The sequence below is a fragment of the Diorhabda carinulata genome, chromosome 3, assembly GCF_026250575.1.
Source record: "Diorhabda carinulata isolate Delta chromosome 3, icDioCari1.1, whole genome shotgun sequence".
NCBI lineage: Eukaryota > Metazoa > Arthropoda > Insecta > Coleoptera > Chrysomelidae > Diorhabda > Diorhabda carinulata.
Genome location: NC_079462.1, coordinates 29,444,048 through 29,458,344, shown reverse-complemented (window position 1 = coordinate 29,458,344; position 14,297 = coordinate 29,444,048). Strand labels below are relative to the sequence as shown.

Genomic DNA, 14,297 nt, shown 5'->3' with positions numbered 1-14,297 from the left:
AGAATATTTGTAAATGATTGTGAATGATCCTCCCTACAGCCCTGATCTGGCGTCCAGCGACTACCATTTCTTCCTGCACTTGAAGAAACACCTGGGCGGTCAGCGTCTTTAAGACGATAACGAAGTCAAAAGAGTTGTGATACAGTGGTTAACAAGTCAGGCGGCAGAATTTTATGAGGAGGTTATTCAAAAACTGGTGCCACGTTATTACAAAAGTAGATTAAGGTACAGGCTTTCATGTAAAAATAAAATTATTGCGATATCTTTGTACTTCTTTTTTAAATTCCTAAACGGTACTTACTTAAAAAATATGCCTCGTATATATGCCAACTTTCATGGATATCAGTTGACTCGTTTTTGAGTTATATGGAATATACACACGGACAATGAATTTTTATATATTGAGATATTATTTAATTTTAATAATTTTAATTCAAAGTATGATCTTTGAAAATAATACTTGTGGAAATTTTGGGGCAATGAAAGTAAGAAAAAAGTGAAACAATAAGAAACAATCGATTGTGAAATTATTGTATATTTGAGATTATTAATTATCAAAATATATAGTCTTGAAGTTCATTGTATTCAACGTTCTCGTTTTGCAAATATTTTTCCTAAATAAAGTCGATGTTAAAACGAACACAATTTCAACATTCCTTAGTTTATTAGTTTGTTGCCCTCGTTGGCAGTATTTTTCTATACAAATGAATGATTTTGTGTTAATTACGCAAAGACAGACACACTATAATTATAGTCCGTAACTAATATTCTATTTAAAAATTTAAACAGACGTCAGTTGTCGGGTTATACAAATTTATTGACAAAATTCCATCAATTTTATTAATTAATATCAATCAAATTATGAAATGTAAAACTGGAAAATATGTTCGTTTAAAAAATAATTTATCAATTTAATGATTTTTATTCAAGTTCAAGTGACTCATAGATATAAATATATTTCTTGGTATATATTTATTTTTCAATTATTTTGGCAGAGCATAACTTTTTTTGAAATCATATTCAGGAATTTCCTCCAATTTAAAAACACATCATTTCCAATAGAATATGAATTATGTAAGTAGTAAATTTGTTATTTTATAAAATTCGACGAGCTGTTCATATTCCCAATAAGTATTAATCAGTACCATGAAGCACTAGCAGAAGAGGAAGAGGGAATTCTGACGACACTGTCTAATAGCGGTGAATATAGAGGACCTTCAAATAATTACAGAAAAGGTAAGAAGAGACAGCGAGCAGTATGGGCTACACATAAATTTGAATAAATTTTACTTTTCGAAATTGCAAGATCAGAATGCACAGCTACAAATTAGAAATTTGGAAAATTGGAAAATGGCAGTACTGATAGATAAAAGTGAGAATTGAAATTGCTCGCTGTACATTTTATAAAATGAAATACTTCTTTCGATGTAAAAATTTGAATAACGAATTAAAAAAAGGGAACGATAAAATGTTACATATACTCGATTCTTCTGTACGGAATGGAGGCTAACTACTTTTAAGAAAGTAACATTAAAGAAACTGGAAGCCTTTGAAATGTGGATATTGAACACAAGGAGAACTATTGACTATCATAAAAGCCTGAAAATTGGAGTACTTGTTCATTTAATGAAGGGACAACGATATAAATTCCACAGATTAATTATGCAGGAAGAGGGAGGTATAGGATGACGAAGAATATTATGGCTGCGAAACTTAAACAATTGTTTAGAGCAGCTGAGAATAAAGTACCAATAGTCATGATGGTCTTCGTCCGAAGATGGCACTTTAAGAAGAAGAATGAGTACCAGTGATATTGCAGAAGCAGATTTTTCAACGTTTACCGATGCGGATGCTGACACGAATCATTTAACAACTATATGCATGCAGAAATAAACTGATTAGGATGGTATTTTCCATATTTTTGTTATCTAATTATTTAGTAGTGAAATTTGAAAACTTTGAAAGCCATTCACGGACTGAAGTTTGTTTCGCACAGATTACAGAAAAACTCATCGTATGGAATACATTCTTATGATATTAATAAAAATCATTTTTCTATAGATGGTAATAAATACAATTCTTGGTGTACATTGCACCATTTTTGTGATTTATATCTTTATAGACAAGTGGCAGATCCTAGTAAAAAATTTTAGTTTTTTCAAAAAACATATTACAAATTGTATGGATTTTTAATCGCTGTTAAATCGTATTATTTCGAATCTTATAGAGAAAAATATCATAGAAATGCCATAAACAGTGTTTTTAGATCTCTTTTAGTAGATCATTAGCCTTAAACAGAGGAAGAAATTGATCAAAATATGATTAACATTGATAGTCAACAGATCATGTACAACATGATTATAAAAGTAAAAATCTGTTTTTAATCAAATAACATAATTTTTCCCTATTTGCTTCATTTCATAAATATATGTAGCAGTCATCAATTAAATTATTCATAATAGCAATAAAATTCATGAAATAGAACTATAAATTTTACTCAAATTTATATTTACATAATTTACAGCTCTTTCGTTTTTATGTATGTGAATCATTTCTAAAATTTTTACAATTGTATGTATGTCTTTTTCCATTTTTTATGGTCGGTTGATGCATTATCATTTTTTTAACGTATTGATAAGCTTTTGTTATTTGATGTCTTAGTTTTTACTTAAGTGAAATATTTCGATAATTATATTATAGTTTTGTAACTTTGACCAATACCATTCTATAGAAATAATTCATTTATTGTTGAAAAATCCTTGTCCATCTGGTAATAAAAAATTTTTTTTATGTTCAGTTTTCATTTTGCTCGTTAAATGATAAGTATCTGTTTACATCTTCTATTATTCATCATTTGCTCAGAATAATTATTCTCTTTCAATACAGTTTTCACTTTTTAAATAACTGAACTCTCTTAACCGAGCATGAATTTTGATAGTAAAATTCAATAATTTGCAAGTATTGTTCGTTCGTAAGTCAATACTTGATTAAATTATAGACCAGACTGAGGAAGTTTGATAATGGTACAAAACACAATTCACGCGTGGTCTGTGAAAAACGTGTTGCCAAACAGACACCAGCAAAAAAATCACTCGTTATATGAAACTGATGGACCACACCGCCTAGCTTTGGTGATGTTTTAGGAGCCGATGAAGGAGAAATTGGAGCTTCTACAATAAAATCATGAGATCAATACATAGTATTGAACAACGCACATATAGTAGAGTATTTTTCAGACTTCTCAATTTTATGAAAGAAAAAAACAAAATAAAACTATGAATCATTGCCTTTCGTTGAAAATGTCATATGTTCTAATTTTCATTTTTTTTTTATTGTGTCACCACAGGTTTTAGTGTTTCATTGTCCCATGCTTGTTTTAAAATTTCGTATGTCTCTGACCAATAGAAAAAAGGCGTATTTCCAATAATATTTTGATGTTCTTCAGCAACACAATTGTTTTCGTTCCAGAGATATAAAATACACCTTATTTTCTTTGACATTAGTTTTTATTATAATGTCAATATTTCAGAGCAAATTGTCCCATGTTGTGAAGCAAGATGTCTTAATTCATCCCAGATAACTTATTATATTTGTAAAAAGTTGTATTGAATTTGTATTGAAGTAACTTCAAAAAAATTGATAGTGTAATATTTAGAAATAAAGAGGTTTTTTACAAAATAATAAATTTTGTGTTGGAGGCTATAACGTTTTTTGTCTCCTTGAAAGTTCATTTTTTACATACGACTGTTAATACGTCAACGATATTGCCAAAAAACAAAAGTTTTCACGATAGCACAAGTTGAAATATTTCTATTTGAACACAATTATAAATACTTCGGTTCATACTCAGTTTAAAAACCGATTTATATAATAGATTTTTTAGCTTTTTAGTGTTTCTAGTGCCTTCCGATGTAAAGAATATAGAGGTAGAAGGCGTAACAGAAATAAAACTAAATAACCTTATCCATTCACTATTGTGAAAGGTGAAAGATGAAAATCTTCATATCTATAAAAAATATGCTCAATGCGCCTAAAGAATTTTGATGAGTAACGATTATTTTGAGAATATCTACTTAACCAATACCAATATGGTAGTAGGGTCCCCAATGTTTCTACAGAAGCTATTATTTTTAATTTACTAGAAATGCAATTCAATTCACAGAACATTTCTTCAGCTATTTTCCTTCACATTGCAGTTGGGGGGAATTAACTTCTGTAGCCATACATGTAGTTGTAGTTAGCCAAATTATATTTATGCCACGCCAAACTAAATGGTTACGAACAGTCAAAAATTACAACTATTGGCTTCAAAAGAAATACTGAAATGGATAGATTTTTGCTCCCAAAGTGTTTAGTTACGAATTATGAGTACGCCATAATAAGAGAGGCATTTGAATAACAGACATAATGATGTTTTTGTGGATATTCTATATTTGCAAAATGTTCCACCGAACGTTTCATAACTTTTTTTCTAATTGGACTATTCATCTAATAGTCTTACTCAATCAATTTCACACTTACAATGGTTTCATAAGTATGTGAGATGAAAAACCAATACACGTATATTATATCTCAAACGAATGTGTCTATATTTACTTCTGTATTTGTCACCCAGAGGTAACGAGCTGGAATCCAATTTTTTTGTCGCAGGTTAGCTAAAAATAGAGCAGTAGAGTCAACAATGATGATTTCAGAAACCCCAACAGAACTATTTATAATTTAATACGTAATAGTTAATACGAAACAAAATGATACATTTCGTAATGGAATTTTATTTGAGAAAAGGCGTGAGTGTATAAGTTCTGGTGGATGATTTATAAAATTTTCTGGATACATTGACGTTAAATTTTCTGCGAGGTGTTAATATGAGATAAGTCACAATCTAAATTCACCGAATCTAGTCCAATTTAACAGATGCGCGAAGCAAAATTTCGAAGTATTAAGAGAGAAAAGAAAAAGTTATGACCGTTATCAATAGTTCATCATTGCACAATACAACAACATTCAATAATTACAGTTAAATTATCAAAAAATTTTGGAGTCATACGTGGGAACAGAAATTGTGAAATCTGTAAAATATTTCAATAAAAAAAAACTATTTTAAGTTTCTTTCTCCAGTGATAACATAATGAATAATTAAAAATAGACTCAGATTCATTTCGCTTACTTATCCGAGACTAGGGCTGTCCAGAAATATCTCAAAAATAAAGAAACACATCCCAAGTAAATTCACTTCAATAATATGAACTTCTGTCATTTTCCTTTATCACCTTCAACAGGGTTACTGTCTATTAAATTAAAAACATGTTTTTTGGAATGTTTTCTCAAGTTAGGGTTATCATTTCTTCAATAGTTTAAATTTTCTCCCCATAAATTTTCTATTGGATTGAGATCCGGTCGAAGGGCTGGCCAATATACAATACGATAGGACTCGTCGGGTTATCCTGCTGAAAATTATTTGATTGAATGTAATAAAAGGCGATAAGAACTCTTCCAGAACATATTAATACATCACTGCAATCATTTTGCTTGAAATAAATGCGATCTGTGATTTCCCATTCCCACACCATGATTCCGCCACCCCAAGGCCACCTTCTTGATATTTTTTTGTCTAAGGTAATACCAGGAATAATTTCAACAATCTGGGCCATATGTAATACATTTTTTTTTCATTGCTAAACATTATACTCGATTATGATTAAGTCTATTGAATAAACCTTTCTGCTTTAATGAATTTATTGAATTTCTAATATGATCCAAATTACTGGCGATTGTTCCTTGACTTCTCAAAAACTAATTTGAAAGCATGTTGCTACATATCAAAAATAAACTTCTTTCACTGTCGGTTGTTCATGGTTCTAATACGAAAGAGACGAAACACAAGATTTTTTATTGAAAAGTAATTCTACTGTTGTTTGAACTACAAAGAAAATGTGGCTCAAGAATGAATCACTCACTCTACGCCATGAAAATTATCCTTTAGTGAACCCTTACGACATTCCGTTGCACAAAAAGCTCAGCCTTTACATTTTTTGTAAAACTTTGGCTAAAAATGACATTGGATTTGTACCTGAAAGAGAAATTCTCCAAGCTCAACAAGGTAGAAATCTTTGTAGGTTCACAAAAATTGCAGCTGATGAAGAATGGTAGTTTTGAGGCCAAAAATCTGGAAATGGAGAAGCGCTATCAAAGGAGATGGAGTCCAGGAATATTTGTTCTATATTAAGCAATAATATCTGTAAATGTAGCTACTTTTTATGAAAATGTATGTTTTGATGTCACAAAAAATTTGCCCAAAAAAAAGTTAAAACTAATGTTAATATCGCTAGAGTGAACTTTCTCATATATTTATACTCAAAATACAATATTAGAGTTTTCATGTTGGAAGAGGAATTGGGGTGTTCAAGTTCATAGCAAAATATTGTCGCGTGATTGTATATTCACAAACAACAAATAAAAATTGAAGCAGAAGGAGAGAATATTAAATAAGCATATAAAATATTTTGATGGAAAACAATCCTATATTAATGTCTTTGGTAATAAGTCTCCACTAGAATATATTTAGAGAAATTCCTACCAAATCAAAAGATGTGAATCTAATCACAGCGCATTGCTTAAGAAGAACCACATAGCTGGTTGCTACGGGAGTTGCAAGAGATTATTTAAACATCTACGAGGGATAGAAATCCAATAGTGCCTCTAATTTAGATTAATCCAATTGTATATTAACCCAATTTGGAGATTTTTACTTTCTTTTGTGTACGTTCAATCCAACTGGTGGTCGTCGAGGAAATAAAAGTACTTCCTGATGCTCCCAATACCGACGAAACGCCTTCATAAAAATCAAAGTTCAGATCGATAATTTAAGAAACTTGATAAATAATTTTTGTTCTATTCTTTGGTAAAACCTTGCTACATATTCGAAATATGTGTTGAGAAGGTAAGTATTTTGTAAATATCCATTGTTTTTCTTATTTAACACATTTTTCCACATATGTGCAGAAAATTACTTTTCCACACATGTACACATTGGGGAAATTAAGTCGTTTCTAATAATGAAAATTGTATGAAATTCAAATTCTAAGATGAGATATTAGAAATAATAAATTGCTTATAACTGGATAATGATAAAAAAATAAGAATCTAAGTAGAAATTGCAACATTAGAAAAAGGTTACACAAACAATTTTAATAGCTTCTGATCTTTCGGATACAAACCGCCTTTACACAAGCTTATAGTGTCAAATAAATAATGTTCTACCGCCTTTATTTTCCCTCGCATTAATAAATTATGTCCTACGACGTGTTTAGAAGACTATGGAAACTAATTTTTCCAAAAATATTCCTCTGTTATAGCAGAGATATTAGCGTGTGACTTCAACAAGTCAAAAACCAAAATATTAGTCGTCGCGGCGCTTTCTGCACAGACAGACGCATCGAAAAATTGTTCACAAGACTTTAACTTGGTGAATATATCGAATCATATGTGATGTGATAGTAACTTATTAATTAGTTTTTCGAATAGCTTTTTGTCACAAATGTGATTTTTCGTTAAGGTGCGTTCCTCTATATTTTTCGAGTTTCATATTTAATGTAAAAGAGAACCAGATAATTATTTTGTGTTACATTATTATTTGAAATTATTGCAAGCTAAGAAGTCTCAAAAATAAATAATAACACTCTCATTTCGTATTCAAATATTTATTTATAACATCCAGTTGTCTCGATATTTAAATCATAATAAGTGGGATTGATTCAACTACAGAATAAGTGGTAAATCATCAATTTTTTACGATTGTATTTGAATCCAAATTTTATGTATCAAGATTAAATTTTATATGATGCATTTTAATTTTGGAACGCCTTAATTATTTCGAAAACGCAAGAAAAATTGTGTGAGTGGAAGTGGTGACATCACAGCTATGATAGAGCTATGAGGGTGGAAATCAACCGCTGAAGGGTGCATCGACGATAACATAAATAACAAATTAAAACAAGGAAGTTATTAACAAAAATAACTGTACAATAAAACAACATTATAAGTACAACTACCATGGAAAGTACTACCTGTAACTTTTAATAAAAATAATAACAATACTATCAATAATAATTATCATGTTGATAATTTATTTCATTTAATCCTAAGCCTGATAAGCGTGCGGTGTTTTCAGTCCATGTTTTTCTTGGTCTTGCTCAATAGTCTTTACCTGCTATATCGGATTTTGGATTTTTTTCCATCTGAATCTTTTCCTCGATTTCCAGTTGTTTGCTCGTACCACATTTTTATTTTTTTTTATATATTCTTCTTATCATTGTTATTATTTCTAATATGTATTACGGTTTTGAATTATATTAAATACATTTTCTCTTCTTATTTGAAGGCTTTCAACCAAACTATAAGACTTAAATGCAATTCATGATCTATTATCCTCTATTTGAGAATATGAAGTATTTTGTGCTCCTTTCACTTCTAAAGTCACATTTTGAGTCTATGTCCTTATTATCCTTATTATTCTGCTCATTATTTTTGCTGGTATACTTTTTAATGTTATACCTCCGTTAGTTCTTACAATTTCTTTTGTATAATTTTTAGGTATCAATCCAGGTTTTTTTTCCTGGTGCATTATCCTGATTAGTGTTTCTGTTAATTATTTTATTCTTTATTAACCATATATTCCATCATTTCAACAGTTATATAATCCCTTGCTGGCACATCTTCTTAAAAACTTACATTACTACCACTTTCTATCGTCTCATCAACAATACAAGCATTTTTAAGTACCTCGGAATATTCCCTCCATATTTCTATCACTTTATCTTCCTCCGTGTATTGAATTTCTTTTTTGTAACGTTGACAGTAACTGCTATTATTACTATTATGTGATTAATAATTATTTTTGACCAATTATCACTCATTTTCCAAACAAAGTCAGTTAACTTAATCATATTTTCCGAAAAGCAATGTTTTACCTGTTTTTAGTCATACAGTTCGTAGAATAATATATCTCAATAACAAATTAAAGACTTCAAGCAACGAAGCCGAGTGAAAAAAAATGAGCTTATAGAATATTACAATTTCTTTTGGTCATCAATATAAAGTTATCAGATGTTTTCTAATTTTTGTTATCTTGTTTATATGGATAATCATAGGATCAAGTGAGCATCAAGCAGAAAACAGCGATAGATGAAAAGCGAAACAACAATTAACAAGCATAGATTCTCTGGATAAGATACCTCAAAAATTTTGTATTGTTTTGCATGTTTGGAATGTGATTTCATTGATTTGACGATTTTTTATTTAAAATTTATTCGCTTTCATAAATAATAATTATGGATCCATACAGAAACATTACTTCTACGTACTGGAATCAAAAGTTATAAAAAATAAAAAAATAAAAGTGAATCAATTCAGGGATTTTATAAGAAAAACCGTTTAAAATATTACATTCCAAATGTCAAATATGTAGAAATATTCTGCTGCACTCCTTATTGATTGACCTTTAAAAATTGTGGAACTTGAGCCAAATTTTCAATGTTGATTTGGCAATAGTTGGATTTCAGATATACTGTCCTACATAACGTTTATAACTAAATTTTTCATTCCACTCATTTGTTTTAGAGTATTGGTGATATCTTGAGATCTGAAGATGAAGAAATTCACTCTACAAACAAAAATTATTGTACTTATGCATTTATAGCGAATTAAACATATTTCAACAAAACAGTAAATTGAACCAAGATACTAAAGTGCGGTTCATGAGAATCATATACATATGATAAACGTTCTGCGAAAAGTTTGTTTCATTAGAATTAAAACCAACGTGAGTTTGTCTTATAAATAAAAACGAATTAAGTATTAGCAACATAGTTTAGATTTGAACACAAAATTCAGATTGAGATGGAACGAAACATTCTGAAGATAATGATAAAATGGACAGAAAATAAGATACTTCTTCTCATATAAGAGGTTTTACACACAGGCTTTTTAGGCCTATAGCATTGAAATGATTTCCTTCCACTCTTCCCTATTTTTTTCTTTCGTTTTCCACTCTCTCTTGTTTGTTTTACATCACCTGTGGGTTCCATCCTTTCCTTGGTCTTTCTTTTTTGGTTCTTCCTGTTCTATGTCCATCAATCTATAATCTAAGATTCTCTGGATCAGCTACTCTATTCATTTGAATCTTATCATTTTACTTTGTTCTGCTTCTCCAAACAAATTCCTTAATGCATTATTTGTTCTCAGCAAGAATTTTTTGCTCCCATATATCTAACTTCTCTTTCTTTGCTTTGTTTAGAATCCAAGTTTCGCTCTTATAGCTCAATGCTGGTCTTATCATTGTTTTGTATTGAGAAATTTTTCATTGATCTTTTCCTTTGTGATGTTATCATTATCAGGAACTTCGATTTATCTTAGGTGACTCTGTTATTTCTATGAAGACTCTGCAAGTTCCCTTAAGCTCGTTTTCCGATGTTGAAAGGATTGCTAAATCGGCTGCGTGAGCCAGTAGTTTACTTCTACTCATATACTGAGTGTAACATGTTCGCAAAATGGACATGGACCAATCAAATATGGAACAATATAAATGAGATACAAGACGAGTACAAGAGCTTGATTCTGAGCCTAAATATACTAGAAAATGTGTTTCCTAGTGCTGTTGAATTTATTTGTTTCATTTTCATGAAGATGAAAGCTGAAGTAAAATACTACTAGCACTAGAAAAGAGAACAGATCAGGGTCGTTGAGCGAGGAGTATCTATATATTCATATTATTCGCAATTTTATTAAGAAATATGAAGAAAAATACATGGCTAGAGCTTTCTTGCAGCATGTTTTGAAGTCCTTCTTGAGATATATGATTTGTTTTTCATTTGGTTGACATGAACAAGGTATAATTTAGTTTTTGGAAAAGGTCTCATCAATGTACTTAAAAAAGTTTAATTCACCTTTGCAAACCTTTGAAGTACTTATATAAAAATAAGATAATTAGAAGAATGGATTACGTTTTCTAGGGAAATTGAGAAATCAAATATCACAATCTGAAGTATTAAGAGGAAATGCATATTTATATATAAATCAAATTGAACTAAAAATCACTGTCTTAAATTAACTATAAAATTTATTATTATTTTTATATATAGAATAATATGAATTGAGAACATTGGAATATTATATCAAGACAGACAAATATTAATAAACAATCCGATGAATCCAATGTTGAAGAGCTTCCTTCATCTAAACGATTGAAGACCTTGCAGAAAACGTGTAACTGTAAGACGAGAGTGTAGATCTACTAGACAAAAATACTAAACTCTCCACTGTACGTGGATGACTTAAGGTGTTGCAAGACATGATAATAAAGCAATATTTAAAGTAGTTCTAGGTTTAGAATAAAGGTTGAATGAAAAATAAATAGTTTTGAAACAGTTGAGACACAGACCACATAAAAAGTTTGGTTATAGTTTTTTCAGACTTCTTAAAACTTAGTGAAAGCAGGACTCCAAAATGAAATCGGGAATGAACAAGGCACTTAATGGTATTTTCTGGAGTACAGAGATAGGCAAACAGAGGAAAATTAGAGTATATGACACGATGAGTAAAAGCTCGATGATATATGAATCAGAGACTAGAAGAACAAATGAAAAGGAAATTATAGAAGCATCAATAAGACAAGCATGTAGGACATCAAGATTCGAAATAGTGAGAATGAGAAAATCAAGGATCAAATGGGCGTAGAAGAGATAGTTATAACATATATAGAAATAAAATTACTGGTTTTTGTTACTGTAATATTCGCAGAATGGCTAAAGTAAGACTAACAAAGAAAGTAATGGGATGGATACCACTAGAAAACCCTCACAAAACCGATTACTCATAATTAGACTAAATTTCATTGGTATTTTTTTGGTATTCATATAACACGGAACTAATAAATTAACTTATATGAGATGTACGAACACAATGAATTCATTTCAAATGGTATGACGCAGAGTAAATCGGTAAATAATCTATTATTTGCCAAATTTTCGAGCGATAAATTCGAAAATATGAGAAAAATGTGAAGAATTTCGAATGGAGATAGTAAATATCCAAACATTAATCAATATTATCATGGTATTTGTGACAAATTACAATAAATCTTTTCTTATTTTGATATATACAATCCCACAAAAAAATTAAAGTGATAACAAGAAAATCCAATAACGGATTTTGTTTTTAGAGTAGTGTATTATATAATTCTACTAGATTTTTTTTAAGATCTATTTTTTAAGATAGAAGTGGATTGAAAAAATAGAGAAATAGATATCTTTAAGAGCATCATAGAAATTCCATATTTGATATTGGAATTTATATTCCTTTTTCTATTCATATACGAATCTAAAGCAGTATTTTTAATTTTTTGTTAAAGTTTTTATCGGTAACTATGAAATTTCTCAATTTTCGAAAATCCATGCTATTGTTGTATCCCATGTTAATTTTCTTTCTCTATGGTTTTCTCCTGATACCTGTCGAAATATTTTAGATTCTCTCAATCTCTGTACATGACCTCACCAAATGAATTTATCTCTATCTTTCCAATCTGTTACAGATTTTGCGTTTTAAGATCATAAACACTTCTATATATATTATAGGGCTCAAACCTTGAGGTAGCGCAGATTATTTTTCATGATTCTCCCCTTAACATAACCAATTGTTCAATGAGCTCTCTCATTGAGTAAAAAATGTTGCTTTTAGGTTCTTCCTTTTATTTTTCCCATACGGGCAACAAGTTTTGAGGACCAATTGCAGAGTTCCATGTAGACCGTTTAACTCATTTTTTTAATTCTTATTTTCGATTGTTCAAAGTCTATCAATAGAGCAAATTGATGAACAATTGTTTGTGTCTAAGGATGTGTATGAAAAATATTCATACTCCATTACAATGAGAAAGAAATAAATTTGAAAGTATATGTGACGATTCGTTACTCCAGTAAGCTAAAATTCTTAGTATAGTTATCCTTTTTTCTTTTGTTTCAGACAATACTATAAACGGACATTTCTCAGCTTTCAGAAAAGTTATTCTAAATTGAAGTCATGGCCGCAGAAACTTCTTCTTTGAAATCTGCTACGGGCAGTAAACCTAGAACTCCCGGTGTCGAAGGTATAACCAAAAAAGTAGGTTTCGCAAGACCAACGCTAATCATTCCACCACCACAAAGTCAATACCATCCTCAGTATGTCGCGTACACTCCAGGAGGGATCAGTACACACTCTCTTCATTCGCATCATTCCCATGGTATCCCAGCATATGGAAATTACGGTAGGAAGGCGTCACTTTTCGTTATGAACCAGTTTGATGGGATCAAGGGAATCGCAAAATCTGGATTAGGTTTCGGTGAAAGATGTTCGTATTGGTGTTATGGGAAAATAGTAGTGTGGAGTAGAAAGTGGTTTACACATTGTTTTTTATCCATTGTATTGGGTGTTTATACTGTGGGAGGTGCTTTGTTATTTATGTATATAGAAGGTAGGTCAATTTCAATAAATTTAAAACTAACATTATTAAACTTAAAATGACAATATATAAATGTGTTTTATTATAGTTTAAATATTTATAATAATGCCATATATATTTTTATTATTATCATTATAACTGACATTGAGAAACAAAATTAGTTAAATAAGGAGATTCGCTTTTTCTACTTCCACATGGATAACATTGACGAATCTTCCATTGTGTGATCCTGGAAGGGAGTTGGGATCTTCGTTTTATCTATCTACTGTGTCCTTCTTTCTTGCTGCTTTATGAAGAATCTTGTACTTACAGCAGATCTATCAATCCCACTCTTTTTAAAAAGTCTGGAAAGAAACTTGAAAAACACAGGGAATTCAATTTCTGTGAAAATTATGTGATCAGTGTATTTTGAAGGAAATATTGATGTTATAATAGTGATAATACGGAGAAGGAAAACGAAAAATATGAAAAGCTCTGAAAATGAATAGAATAAAGATGGAAATGGTACAGAGCTTTGGAAATAAGGGAATAAAATAATGACTCGGAATATTACTAGTAGGTTAGAATACATTTCCAAAGGATTGGAAAATAGCATACAAAATATGATTGAATGAGATAAATATTCCAAAAATTATAAAGGGATAATGCTCTTTACGACATACAAGTAATACGAACGTATAATTGGAGACTGACCGGAACAGGAGGTAGTCAAAACATTGAACGATACATATGAAGTATTTGCAAATAACAGATCATCGTAAGATTGGATATGTCGTAGGTCAATAGACAAGTTGGGATTTTAGCT

At 30.1% G+C, this 14,297-nt stretch overlaps 1 long non-coding RNA gene across 1 annotated transcript; it reads left to right on the top strand.

Moving 5' to 3' along the window:
• Positions 1 to 7,401: 7,401 nt before the first annotated feature.
• LOC130891458 (uncharacterized) lies at positions 7,402 to 13,565 on the top strand. Its single transcript, XR_009058908.1, has 2 exons — positions 7,402 to 7,555; positions 13,015 to 13,565. It is a non-coding gene; the product is annotated as an uncharacterized LOC130891458 (long non-coding RNA).
• Positions 13,566 to 14,297: the final 732 nt, after the last annotated feature.